This window comes from Sus scrofa, chromosome 9 (genome assembly GCF_054392235.1).
Source record: "Sus scrofa isolate SSC_HxYL_T2T_F1_AM1 chromosome 9, Sscrofa_HxYL_maternal_Yorkshire_Landrace_v2.0, whole genome shotgun sequence".
In the NCBI taxonomy this organism is placed as follows: domain Eukaryota; kingdom Metazoa; phylum Chordata; class Mammalia; order Artiodactyla; family Suidae; genus Sus; species Sus scrofa.
The window spans coordinates 58,794,345-58,808,733 of NC_139391.1; the positions used below are offsets into that span (position 1 = coordinate 58,794,345).

Consider the following 14,389-nt stretch of genomic DNA (forward strand, 5'->3'; position numbering starts at 1 on the left):
TATGCAAATACTGTTGTTGTTAGAGTTGAGTATCAGAATGTTCACTCCCGGAAAGGAAATCTGAGGCAATGAAAAGATGCAGTGACTTTTCCTAAAACATAGAACAGGTCAGGAATTGCATTAGACACCGAATGCCTCCGACCTACATTTTCACTACAATTAGTAATGCAGAGGAGCTTCTACTTGGCATGGAGAATTATAAGCAGAGAACTAGAGCGGAGCCGACACAAAGATGGAAACGGTCAAATTCCAAGCGCACTATTTAGCACCTCGTTATTTTATGGAATGCCTGGAAAACTCTAGGATTCCAAACAAAGTTCAAGATTCTCCATCCATCTACTTCCACGTTTGACGATGTCCCTAAATATTCATCAGTAACATTTGAGACAAAGAAAAGAGATAATTACAAAGAGAGGTTTTTTTCAAGATTTTAAAGGTTAACAGGATTCCTGGCTTTTGTGTCCTGTCAATTTCCATGTAATTATGCTCAATTCCCAGAATTCAGAGCCAGTTGTGCCTGTTAATGCTTAAAGATGATGTCCATGGAAAATAATTTATAAGATCGTTTTTTAAAATTTTCAGGTTCAAACCAAGCACCCTGGCTAATAGTCTGTATACTATTCATGTTATTCTGGATGGAGAGTGGTAGGGGGTCATGAGTTGGATGTTGGGATTAGAGTGGATTTTTTATGACACCGCGGTGAGCTAGCTTTCCCTAGAACAAAACGAGAGCACTGAAAATATTTATATAACCTGATCTGCAAACGTCTCCTATTTTGATTTGCTAAATAACAAGAACATGGAAAAGGTACTCCAGTTCCCTAGATCCCTACCGCCTCTTGGAAGAAAGAGGGTTTTGGTAGAGCCATCTGTGTGTGGAGAGGTACAACCAACTGACCTCCTGGAGAGAGAGATACTGAGATGTTAGTTTCTAGATGTTTTTATTTTTATTTATTTTTTATTTTTTTGCTTTTTAGGGCCACACTCATGGCACATGGAGGTTCTCAGGCTAGGGGTCCATTTGGAGCTGGCCTACACCACAGCCACAGCAACACCAGATCCGAGCTGTGTCTGCAACCTACACCACAGCTCATGGCAACACTGGATCCTTAACCCATTGAGTGAGGCCAGGGATGGAACCTGCAACCTTATGGTTCCCGGTCGGATTCTTTTCCGCTGTGCCACAATGGGAACTCCAAGATGTTTTTACATGTTTGAACATTCAACCATCCTTCTGATACTGATTTACTGTTGAACCATTCAACCTTGTTCTGTGCTAAAATAGAGTGATTATGAGTAAGACACCATCCCTTCCTTTTTCCATTCTCCCTTTGCATTTTCCCTTTGTAATGTGCATTCCATTTGGGATTCATTGATTATCTATCAAGATGTATCTGGCGTGTGTCTCTGCAGTGAACTTTAGCCTTGGGGTCTGGATAGAGGTTATGACCATCCTTGTTTCATTACATCACCTGCCCTAGTACATACCTGTGGCACTGGTCTCCATGCACTCAACGCTTAACCATCTCATACTGGTTGGGAAGGCTGCTTCATCCCATCAGGGCAATTAGAAACAACCTTTCCAACTAACTTCCTTGGAAAGTGGTTTGGGAGCAAATTTTCTAGAGTGTTTCTGGTCTTGGGTTTACCATGTCTTTGACTCCTTGGGGCCCTGTTATTCACCTGTGTCTTCAGGAAATGAAAGTGACTGATATAGCTTCTCAAAGGAAGTTATAGGTAGACACCTTTTGGGGAAACAAATCTCAGAGCATAAACTCAGAACAGGTCTGTGTGTTATCTGTTGTTTTGGACTATGGCTGTCACAGTTCTCTTTCACAAGAGGGGAAAACAAAGAATCGCATGTAAAACTGATGATGCCCCATCCTACACTGGAAAGTGAGTTGACACAGGGAAGCAAGGAGGTGGAGAAGAAGGACTCTGGGACCAAGAATTTAAAGACACTTGTTGTGATCCAGCTCTTCCAGTTGTTAGAAGTCAAACCTTTGCACAAATGAATCTTTCCACGGAAAAGAAAATCATGGATATGGAGAACAGACTTGTGGTTGCCAAGAGGGAGAGGGAGGGAGTGGGATGGACTGGGAGTTCGGGGTTAATAGATGCAAAGTATAGCCTTTGGAATGGATAAGCAATGGGATCCCACTGTAGAGTACTGGGAACTATGTCTGGTCACTTGTGATGGAGCATAATAATGTGAGAAAAAAGAATGTATACATGTATGTGTGACTGGGTCACCTCACTGTGCAGCAGAGAATGGACAGAACACTGTAAATCAGCTATAATGGGGAAAAAAAGTCATTATTAAAAAAAAGAAGTCAAGCCTTTGGCAGGTAGCAGTCAAGAGAGGTGAGGAAAGTGCCCCAAGTACATTGGGAGGTGATGCTCAAGGAAACAGTGGGTGCAGGAGAGCAGGTGTCCCAAGCAGTTGTTAGGAGTGGAGGTCAGGAATCAGACATCAAGGAAGTGGCCAAGGGAGTGGAGGATATTTTAGAACAGAAGGCAGTACATCTAGTTCCGCCTGAAGGGGGCTTCTCCCTGCTTGGGGTTCATTGTTCACACAAATCATACACACATCATTTCAAACAAGCTCTTGCCAAATGTACACAACTATGCTAGAATGGCATGGTACAAAGAATGCAGGGAGCAAGTTAAGCATAATTCCATTATCCCCAGTAATGTGGACAACAGGATTACTGAGTAAATGGGAACATGACATTAGAAAGGTCACACCAGGTCACATCAATTAGATGTCTTCCTTACCTGTTTTAGACAGTGACCATTTTGCATGAGAATCATTCTTCAAAGGTTAGAGATATACATCAGACACCCCTAACCTAATAAACCAGTATGGGTCTGTCACCCATTAATTTATCCAAAGCTTCCTTTATCCTATTTGGATATTATTTTTGCCCATATAACCTTTTATACAGACATGCTTATTTTTAACCTTAAACTATGATCTTTCAAGTTCCCGGAATTCTTTTTATTTGTAGCTAGAGATGGGTCATTGAGGTACGTACATCCTATCCTCATACTTCGTAAATACCAAATGTCTTCATCATCATCATCATCATCTTCTTCTTCTTCTTCTTTTTTTTTTTTTTTGTCTTTGTCTTTTTAGGGCTGCACCTGCAGCATATGGAGGTTCCCAGGCTAGGGGTCCAATCGGCACTGTAGCTGCTAGCCTAGAGCCACAGCCATGCAATACAGGATCGGAGCCACATCTGCGACCTCCACCACAGCTCACAGCAGTGCCAGATCCTTAACCCACTGAGAAAGGCTAGGGATCAAACCCATGTCCTCAATGGATACTAGTCAGGTTTGTTAACCACTGAACCATGATGGGAACTCCCCCAAATGTCTTCATCTTCTCCACGTTCCTTCATTTGGAAGTCCCTATCCTACCAGGAAATAATTGTTACTGTTAAAGTTCCCCCAGCTGTACTATTTCCTTAAATTCAACAAATATTTACTACAAATTGAATGTGTGCCGGGCGTTGTGCGAGGCTTCAGGACTATAAGAGAATGAGACAGAATTTAAACTCTTACTAGTATTATGAATGGTAGAGGTACTAATGCAATGGGCATTCTCCTAACTGAATGGAATAGCTATGTCTTTATGAAAAAGTTAGAACTTAGAAGGATGAATGGGACTTAGCCTGAGGAATGCAGGGAAAGTATTCAGGAAGGCAGCAGGTGCCAAGGCCCCAAGGAGAGAAAGAAGAAACTTTGAGGGGTTAAAATAATAATACATTAAAATTAAAAAGTGATGTGGCTTCATAAAGGAAGAAGTGACCAGAGAAAAAAGTGAAAACAGACAGAGGCCACATCGTGGAGGCTAGACACCACATAAAGCATTTGGGGCTTTATTCAAATTGCTGTGCGGAGCCGCTGAAGACTGAGTCAGGAAAGGAGTGACAGGGTCAGATGTTCAGGAAAACTGTCTTGGTAGGTGGACTTTGACATAGATCTGCCCAGAGCAGTGGAAGAAATCTCGGTTAAGAGAGAATCCTGTTCTTCCAAAGAAGAAAATGGGTAGTGAGGCAGTTGAGGTTGAGAAAGGTGACTGGACAGGGTAGATGTTGGGTAAAAAACCAGAAGAGAAGGAAGGAAGGATTGTAGAACCCCGTGGGGAAGGATGGGGAGATTAGAAGTGACTCCTCATTCCTGACTCAGAAATTGGGCACATGAAGTTCCTGGCTGCTTGGTGAGCTGCTGTGATCACTATCAGGAGAGACATTTCCTGAATTTATACGCAGGAATTTCGAGCAAAGGAAATGTTTCTTTGTTTCTATTTTCCAATGTTCTTCTAACAGCTTTCATAAAATGTTAGGCTTAACACTTCTTTTCTGGAAAAAAAAAAAAATCCTGATACCTGCTGACAATAATCTGCAGGATCATACTCCAAAATGTGCTGTAAGGACTGTGGCTTCGGAGCCATTGGCTGCGACTGTTTCCAGCGTTGTTTTCCTGGGTTGTAAAAGAGTAGTCCCTGTGTGGAGTCTGAATCCCACCCCACATACATCACTGGGCACTTGGCATGCACCATCTCTTTAGCCCTGCCCAGCAAATATATGGGGTAGGCGATATTCCTATTTAATAGAAGAGAAATTTGAGGCTTTGGGAGGTAAGAAAATGACCTGAGGTCAAGCTGACCACTTGTGCAGCTTGGACCAAAAGTCAGAACCATTAACCCAACATTGCATGCTCCGTCCACTCCTGGCCACTGCTCATGCCTCGCTGCCCAGAGTCGGGCATCAAAAATCACACTTTCCATGATCTTGCCTCAAAAACATTACCTTGCATCTGCCCACTTCTCTTCACAGTCGCATAACTTTGTGGACTATTTGCAGCACATCCATGTCAACTGAAGATTTAATTACATCAGGGAATTTAATGGCTGCTGCAAACTCGGGCCCTTTCTCTGTGAATTCCCTTTGACAGATCATTGACAGAAATATCACATTTGGTTTGTCCTAGCCACACTCCCTTGGAGAAAATGGTACCAATACTTCTCCATTTAGAAACACGTCAATCTATCCTTGATTTGTGTCTTAGTTTTACGTGAATTCTCTACTTACAGAAGGGAAAAAAAAAAAAAAAAAAAGATAGTTGGCTTATTACCCACTTTCTTCTTTAGGCATCTTTGATCCTGACACCTTGTGGACACTCCTGTGAAAGCCTATGTGAATTATTTTCATGTGTTCCTACTTGCAGCTTTCTGGCAACCAAGATAACAGTGTACACACGATTCAAGGAAATCATTCCTTCTTGGGATGGGAGGGAGCCCATAGCAACTCCCAGGTTGTCAGGGAGGTGATGTTCTACCTACAGCCTCCGTTGCTTCATGTGAAACACCCTGAACTCCCAAAGACAAATTCATAAAAATGGATAGACAAGGGAAAAGCCGGGGATGTGCATCAGCATGTGGAAATGTATTCAGTTATTTCTTGCATTTCCAAAATTCAATAAAATAAAGAAAAAAATATGCTTTGAATATGGAGGATTTGTTTTCTAGCTGAAGTCACTGTAAGGATCCCGTAGTGTCTTTAGTCTAACTTGAGGCGATTGAAGTAAAGGATAAAGAAAGGAAGTGGGGTATTTTGTGTATTAGTTTAGTTAGAAATACAAGGAAACACAGGCTCTAGAGGCAGCACAAATATAAAGCCTTCAAACCATTGAGAATAGGTTTGGTCATAGGTTTGTTGCTATAAAAACTTGTGAGATGCTTTCCCACGCCCCACTGCCCCTCATTTTGGCCCCCTATATTCCCCCTACCCAGATCTATCTAGTAGCACATCCTTCTCTCCACCCTTACCCGTCTCCAGGTGCTGCAGTGAACATTTATATGTCCAACACAGGAATCTCCACCTTTAGAAACCTTAGGGTGAGTTATTTGAGTCTTAACCAGCTTCCAGTTCTTGAGGGAAGTTAACTCAGCTTGAACACTAACCCATCTGATTGGGTATTTATCTTTAACCTACATGTTTCACTTGTAAATGGATTTGATGAAAGTAATGAGTAATCGAGAGAGTGAGTGTGTGTGTGGGGGCGGGGGGCAGACCTGCTGTGAATGGGTTAAAATCATAGCAAAATAACATCACAGAAGTTCAGCTGGGACCATATTTATAATAAAAAATATTGATTGATTTCAGGGATAGCAAAGATCAGTTCTACCCAATTACACTCTCGCTGCCCCTTCTAAAGCAGTGTGACTCAGGGATTAATTCCGCAGCTCTTAGTCTTTTATATACAAGTGCCATTATAAAATGATAAAATGTTCTTTGTGACACATACACTCACACAGAGAATTTTCTACATATCCTAAATGGCTTATCTTAAGAAATTGGAAAGAAACAAAAATATAGCAGAATGAGTCTAAAATATGAAGTCCAAAAAAAAAAAAAAAACTAATAGAGAGAGATGGAGTTCCCACCATGGCCCAGCGGAAACAAATCCAACTAGTACACATGAGGATGTGGGTTCCATCCCTGGCCTCGCTCAGTGGGTCAGGGATCCTGCATTGCCCTGAGCTGTGGTGTAGGTCACAGATGCACCTTGGATCCTGCATCGCTGTGGCTGTTGTTGCCAGCAGCTCTAGCTCTGATGATTCGACCCCTAGCCTGGGAACTTCCATATGCTATGGGTGTAACCCTAAAATGAAAAAAAAAAAAAGAAGAAGAAGAAGAAGAAAGAAAAGAAAGAAAGGAGAGAGTTCAAAGTAAAATAAAGAGCAGCTCTTGCTGTGGCACAGTGGGTTAAGAACCTGACTACAGGGCCTTGAGTAGCTGTGGAGGTGTGAGTTTGATCCCTAGCCCAGGAATCTGTATACTGTGGGTGTAGCCATTAAAAAAAAAAAATGAAGAGAGTGGAGAGAGCTAGACATAGGGAACACATAATAAAGCCCTTATTGAAGAAATGGGATAAATAGGCCCCTGGAAAGTCCAAAGACACAGGACATAAAACTTACTAGTCCAGTTGACCTGTAAAACCCTTTCAACCATGATATTCTAATCTTCTGGTCTTAAAAGGATGGTTTAAATATCCCATTCATGGCTGGATGCCTAGCATAGACTATGATCTAGACAGCCATGTCCCAGCTAGGCTTTAGGGGAAGATTCCCAAACGGGCAATTAATTTAGATTTAATAGGACAGTTACTGTAAGTTTAAATAAATGCCAGTTAAATATTAACAGCCTATTTATTGAAGATTAACATTGCTGGTTGCATTGTGGGATTTTCTTTTCCTTAAAGAAACCCTTTATCGGAAGACTTTTAATCTTCTTGGCTCTTCCATCGTCTGCCTTAGACCCAGTGTGGCTCATTAGTGACTCTGCATCATCAGTTTTCTGAGTTTTGAGGTGGACACCTTGGTGAATGGGAACAGGGGTGGGACAGGGTGAGGAGGGATATTTCTCTGCAGTAGGAGTGGATAAGCGGATATGAAGGCTAAACTGCTTTTGAGAAGAATGTTGAGGAGCATTAAAACCAAAGACTGTGAGAGCTGGATGGAGACTTGGAGGTCATTAATCCAAACTTTCCTTCTAAGTGGGGAGTTTCCGTGGGGAAACAGCAGAAATGAATCTGACTAGTATCCATGAGGATGCAGGTTTGATCCCTGGCCTTGTTCAGTGGATTAAGGATCTGATGTTGCCATGAACTGTGGTGTAGATCACAGATGTGGCTCAGATCCTGAGTTGCTGTGGCTGTGGAATAGGCTGGCAGCTGTAGCTCCATTTTGACTCCTAGCCTGGGAACTTCCATATCTTCCATATGCCTCAGGTACAGCCCTAAAAAGAAAAAGAAAAAAAAAAGGAAAGTGGAAGTAGTGACTTGGGCAGCTCTATCATGTCCATAAGTAACAGTGCCCTTGACCTATCAGGCTGTCATCTTACTCTGAAAGATTTTTTTTTTTTGTCTTTTTAGGGCTGCACTTGAGGCATGTAGAAGTTGAGGCATATGGAAGTTCCCAGGTTAGGGGTCAAATCAGAGCCGTAGCCAGCCTATGCCACAGCCACAGCAACATGGGATCTCAGCTGCATCTTCCAACTACACCACAGTTAATGGCAACGCCTGATCCTTAACCCACTGAACGAGGCCAGGGATTGAACCTGTGTCCTTACGGATACTAGTCGGGTTCATTAACTCCAAGCCACGACGGGAACTCCTGGAAGAGTGCTTTTAACTTTCTAAGGTTCCTTAGCCCTCTGGGATGCATTAGGCATTCAGTCTCACACAGACCCACATATCATGGGGACATTGGTTCTTTTTTTTTTTTTTTTTTTTTATTTTCCCACTGTACAGCAAGGGGGTCAGGTCATCCTTAGATGTATACATTGCAGCATTGGTTCTTTTAAAAGCAAAGAAGCTACAAACAAACAAACAAAAAAGGCATCTTATTTAAGGTGACATCATGATGGCCTGAGTTAAGACTTGGATCCAGAAACTCTGGTTTACAAAATGATATTTACAAAATGCCAGCTCCAATAAAAAGTACAACTGGACCCATATATAATCAAGCAAATTCTTGTCTCGTTAAAATTGACGTCTTCTGCTGCTCCTTGTTGCAGAGCAAATTCAGAGAAAAGGTTAAAGAGAGAGGTGTGAGCAAAAGGCGATTGATTAGGGAGAAAGGCATGCAGGGGAGAGGCAAGCCGAGTACCTCTAATGATGCATGTGGAGGTAGTGAGACCACCACTCAGAGGGCTCTTGCTCTGTGAGAAGCCACTGCTGAGTGTGGCTGGGCTGCATCTTGTCAACCCCAGAATCGGAGTCCTCTGTGCATGTAGGCAGGTATATGTGGTGAGCCCTGCTCCCTTCCAGGAGGCCAGGAGAGCGCAGACCTGAGATGCTCAATGGCAGACATGGCAGGTGACAGGTGGGTCCAGCATGTTAGTAATAACCAGTGTAAATCTAGACCCAGGGTGGGTGGTGGCCTTTGGACTTCACTGCCAGGCCCCCAAGAGCAAAGAGGGGCCCGAGCACCACAAAGGTGATCAGACGTGCTGCTCCTTTACTGCTAGGATGGTGGCATGTCACTGTTTCTCAGGTTGTTTGGCTACTGTTCACACATATGTGAGAGCACACAGATCCAAGTTTCCCGGCTGCTGCACCAAGATGAAGCCCCATCCTCCTGCTCAAGCTCAGGCTGTTTCCCACAGGCCTGTATCCTGTGTGTTTTTCAAGACACTAGAGTGGGAACTGGAGGGTTGCCCTCTTCCTGCCCCGGTTTGAAGGCTGAGCTGCTTCCGTTTCTGACCACATCCCAGCGTGAAGTTCCTGCCCTGTCCCTGGGATCAAGGTCTTTGGGATGTGCACGGGGACAGTGTTCATGGGCCTGGTATGCAGAGGTCTGCTTCTGGGCTCTGGGGACACATATCACGCCTGGACCCCCCTCTGAAGGAGGGAAGCATGCACTGGCCTCCCTTCCTGTCGCTGTGCAGCTGCCAGGTCCTGGGATCACTGCTGTCTATCAAGAGGCTCATGGCATCCTCACACCAACCCTCTGCGTTGGGTACCATTCTTACCACCATTTCACAGACGAGGTTATTTCCCCAAGGTCACACAGCTACTGATGGAGGAGACGATGTTTGATTTCTGGTCTGTCTGATTCCAAAGCCCCTGGTCATTCTTAATCGATATCTGCGCACTGAATGAATCAATGAATGCAGGAACACAGGGCATGGAAGCAGAGGTTTTCAGTCAGAGCAGTTCAGACACACCCGCCCTCAGTTTACAGGAGCACAGTCTATGGATGTAAAAGGCAGCTTCTGCTCATGCTCCTTCTGGTCTGGGGTTGGACATTCCATCCTGTCTGCATCTAGACGCCCATCCACACCACCTGTCAGTCCCCTCCTTCTCCCTCGTTTAAAGGCATTTCCTTAGGGAAGTGTCTCCTGATCTCCCAGATTCCTCGAGAACCTTCCATCATGTGCATTCTTCCGTTTCCCCACAGTGCTGAACACCACTGCATCCACTGTTTTGTAAAGTTCTTGCTTTAATACCTGTCTCCCCTGCAAGACAGCATCCTTTCTTTTTCTTTCTTTTTGCCATTTCTAGGGCCACTTCTGTGGCATATGGAGATTCCCAGGCTAGGCGTCCAATTGGAGCTGTAGCCGCCGGCCTACAACAGGGCCACAGCAACTCGGGATCCAGGCTGCATCTGCAACCTACACTACAGCTCACGGCAATGCCAGATTCTTAACCCACTGAGCAAGGCCAGGGATCGAACCCGCAACCTCATTGTTCGTAGTTGGATTGGTTAACCACTGAGCACAACGGGAACTCTGAGACAGCATCCTTTCTGAGGGTGGTTTTGTCTCCCTCACCCACCACTGAAATCCACCACCTGGTGCATAGCTGGCATTTAGTGTGCATGAAAAACTTGCTGGTCCAGTAGATAAATGACTTCCCCGTATTTTGAAATCCCTGAGAATAGCCCCACCTCTCTTAACGCTGCTTTAAAGGAAGTTTAGGAAACCATGGTCAGTGCCTGGAAATCTGGACACACATAATGAATGGGATTAACCGTTCCCCAGGGGAGCCACTGACCAGCTTGTTCTCAGCCCAGAGAAGGTTCTGGGGGCATCCACCGAGCACAAGGTGGAGTCATTACAACTTCAACTTTCATGGATATCAATGCAAATAGAACCACTGACAACCCAAGAGCACCAGATTGTAAGTAAATTAAGCACAGGGGGATGTCTTTGCATCACCTAAATGTCATCTTTGTATCTCTAAATTTCTGGCCTAAGGGAGGAGCCTAAAGTCTGAACACATTGAATTCAGTTGAATAACTAGCTACTCAGTATCAGTATTGGTAAGTGGTGTCCATGCTAGGCAGCAAAGGCAACACTTCTGTGGTTCTTTCTCTTGCCACATATGGAGCAGCCAAAGGAGATGTTTTATTATTTAGCTCTTAAGCAGGGTCCTTACCTGACAAATACAGTGGAGAAAACACAGAAGCAGGGGCTCACAGTCCTGAATTCTAGTCCTGACTTACCAGTTGTTAACTGTATTCCTATGAAAATGATTCCTGCCTACTGGCGTCACACCCCTCCCACCTATGAAATGAGTGGGTTATACTAAGCATCTTTCAAGCTCCCCTCTGACCATACGTCCTGTGATTCTGTGAATCCAGGGTCTGATAGTGACCCAACACCTGGACAAGGCAAGATCTACTATTCTCCTTTGGGTGTCTGACTTTTGCTTTGATGCTGCTTTGATTTTGATCATTTGTCCTGCTTTGCTTTGCTTTTCTGTCCACCTGTCAGTTATTTTGCTAACGACCTCCCCACTTGACGTAACTTACAAACTCTCACGGCCTTCAGAGGCCAAGGGCAACCTAACCTTTGCCCTTTCTTTCCATCCTCCTTCTCAATTCTTTCTATCCCTGACCTCTTTTTTTTCTCCCTGGATGCTTCCTCCCCTTCTTTGAGTTGCTCTTTGGCACTTTCTGCTGAAATCCTAACATGCTGGCCTCTAGTCCAGATGAACAAATGGTTTTATTTTGATCCTATATTCATATAGGAGGAAAAAAAGAGCTTGTGTTTTTCCATAGTCCAGCCCTTCTCTACTCCCCATCTCTTTAGCCAGATGGACATGGCCTTTTCTGATGAAACTTCCTGGTGTCCGTTTGGTGTTGCACCGCTCTAAGTGCCCTGCATGTTGCATCTCCTTGCCTGTGCTCCTATTTGGAATCTCCACCAGGAGAGGGGGGCCTTTCGCCTTTTTAGAGAAGAAGAAAGCGCTGGCATGTCTTATGCTAGAGCTCTTCTTTTGGTCTCTTGCGTGCGTGGAATATTCACCGCTCTTTAGCCAACCCCAGCTTGCAGCAGGTAACACGAGTAAAACACAAACAACAGCTGGTTTCCCTTTAACTGGCGAGTCTTCCCGTTCCCAAGCCTGCCTAGAATGAAGATGCTCCTGCAGCCAGGAGTCTCTATCTACCCCCGTGTCCTCACCTGCCTGCCAGCCTCCAGAGTCTCCACGGCAGGCTCCCCCACGCCCCCTCCTCTGCAGTCCCAAGATTATTAAAGAGAATATGATTGTTTTCTTTTGCTCAGGCAGAGTGTGTGTGTGTGTGTGTGTGTGTGTGTGTGTGTGTGTGTGTGTGTGTATGTGCCTGAGCCTGAAAGGCATTGTCCTATAGATATTTTTATAACCTGCAGCAATTACAGCTGTCAGCATGGAGACAAGCTGTGACAAGTTGATTTATGTGTACAGTATATGTGTATGCAGGAGGGTAGGGAGGATGGAGAGGGAGAAGGGGGAAGAGGGTGGAGGTGCATGCTCGTTAGGAATCTGCTTTCCAGGAGGTAGAAAGGAAGTTGTTTCTATAAAGAACACAAATAATGAAATCGCTCTGACTGTCATTCCTTTTTCATTAACTCAGATATGCTGGGAAAAAATAAAATGAATCCAGCAGTTTTTATGAAGCAAGGGACAGGATATAAGATAAGCCACTAAGTGTTGGTTATATTTAGGGATCAGGGGATGAGAAGCGAGTTGACATATGATTTTGGTCTTCATCTATTCAAACCACTTCAATAACGAGTTTCAATAAAATGGATTCTGCCTTGTTAATTGCGCGGGCATGGCTGACCTCTCACTGCTTTCTAAACTTCCATTTTTGAAGAAAGTTTGGATCCCTGGGTCCACAAAGCAGCTATGAGGTTCCCAGTGGCTTTTCTTTGTCCATCCTGAGCACTGCCTGATCTGTGCTGGGTTTTCTGCTGGCCAGGCTGGGAGGTGGCAGCTTACCCTGCTCCCTTCCTTGGCCAGAGACAAAGACGGTTTGACTGTCTTAGATCAACCGCACCCAGAATGGTATAAACTGCACATCTTACAGAGCCGGCAAGAAGAGCTATTTTTTTTCTGCCCAGCTATAATAATGAAGCGGTGGCAGGCAAAATGTATTAATAAACCATCTTCCACCTTAAATGGATTTCTAAGTATTTTACTGTAGAGTTAATCATGTATGTAGGCCCCTCGGGAAGGCCTCTTGTTGTCATTACCCACATTCCTAGATGCAAAAACTAATGCTTATTTGTAACTACCTGGGAATTAGATGCAGGAGCAGGATGAGAATTTATGATGAAAGGAAGCCTCCTGGCCGTTCTCAGGCCTGGAGGGGATGACTCCAAAGCCCAGAGTGCGTCCCTCTCTCTCGGCTTCGGAGCTTTGTTTCTATTCCAGCTGGTAGAATGCCTTTAAGAAGAGGAGTCAGTGGGGGAGCAGGAGGGATAGTTAAAATAAATGGACGGTGACTGGAGGTAGCTCCTTGGCCTCTGTGGGAGAAGAACCCCAAATTCAGCATATTGCAGTGAGCAATCATGATTTCAGGCCTGATGTCTGCTGTCGTAAAACATCTTAACTGGGTGAAATCATTCAACTTTCTATTTCCACAATTTCCCACTGCAAAGTGAAGATAAAACAGGGACTTTTAAGGATCAGCCGGTGCTAAACCTGGTTAAGTTTCCTCCTTTATTTCCGAAAGCATAAACAAAACCTCCTGCTCCCCATAGATGTCGTTTTTGTTTTTCCTGAGAGTCAAGTCATTGCTTGTGGTCATAGGTTGACAATTGATTTTGGGGGTGTTATCTATCAAATGGTCCCCAAAGCCCAAAAGGAGCAGATGGGCTTTCCTGAGAATTTAATACCAGAAAAGTTAACAGAGACGAATGGGTGTGGGGGGTGGGGGGTGGGGGTGGGATGGGCCTAATAATGGTTTAATTGAGATCTTCAGTGTAAGTTGTTCAACTTTGTATGGTTGAACACTTTCTGGTCACCTGTTAAAAATGGAAGCCACATGCCTGCACAGTCTTTCTTTGTTACCTTGGAGCTTGGCTTCCACATCTGCATACCCACCTCCTAGGGCTGTTGGAGGAAGGGGGGTATGATGAATGAAATGCATGCGCATCACTCACAACCATGTTACTTACTTGTAAGTGGGTGACAGGGCAAAAGGTGCAGAGACTTTAATGGCACCAGGACCCTTATGGTTCTAATGATTTGGTTAGAATGATTCAGTCTCTTTGGTGCTGGCTGGCTGGCTTTTGCAAAGGACATCTTTTTTGTTATTTAACAGTTTTAAAACATACCTTCCTGGTTGGATTTGATAGAGTCTAGGGAAAAACAAAGCCACTGCTACCTCCTCTCTGTCCCCAGGGAGAATCTGGGTCAGTGCAGGGAGCTCAAAGGGGAGTCCCTGAGAAGGGGCGTGTTGGTGCTAGCAGACTGGGTGAGCTGTGCTGCTCTGGGCCTCCCCCCCTCTGCTCAGGAGTTGGGCCCCAGAGGGAAGGAACTACATTCCATCAGAGCTGAAATCAGGCAACATAACAAATGTAGGCACAGAGGGACCCACAGCAGC

General features: G+C 44.5%; 1 protein-coding gene across 4 annotated transcripts in view; it reads left to right on the forward strand.

Moving 5' to 3' along the window:
• Window positions 1–14,389, forward strand: part of NTM (neurotrimin) — a 1,001,303-nt gene that overhangs the window by 552,650 nt on the left and 434,264 nt on the right. The window lies entirely within an intron of this gene.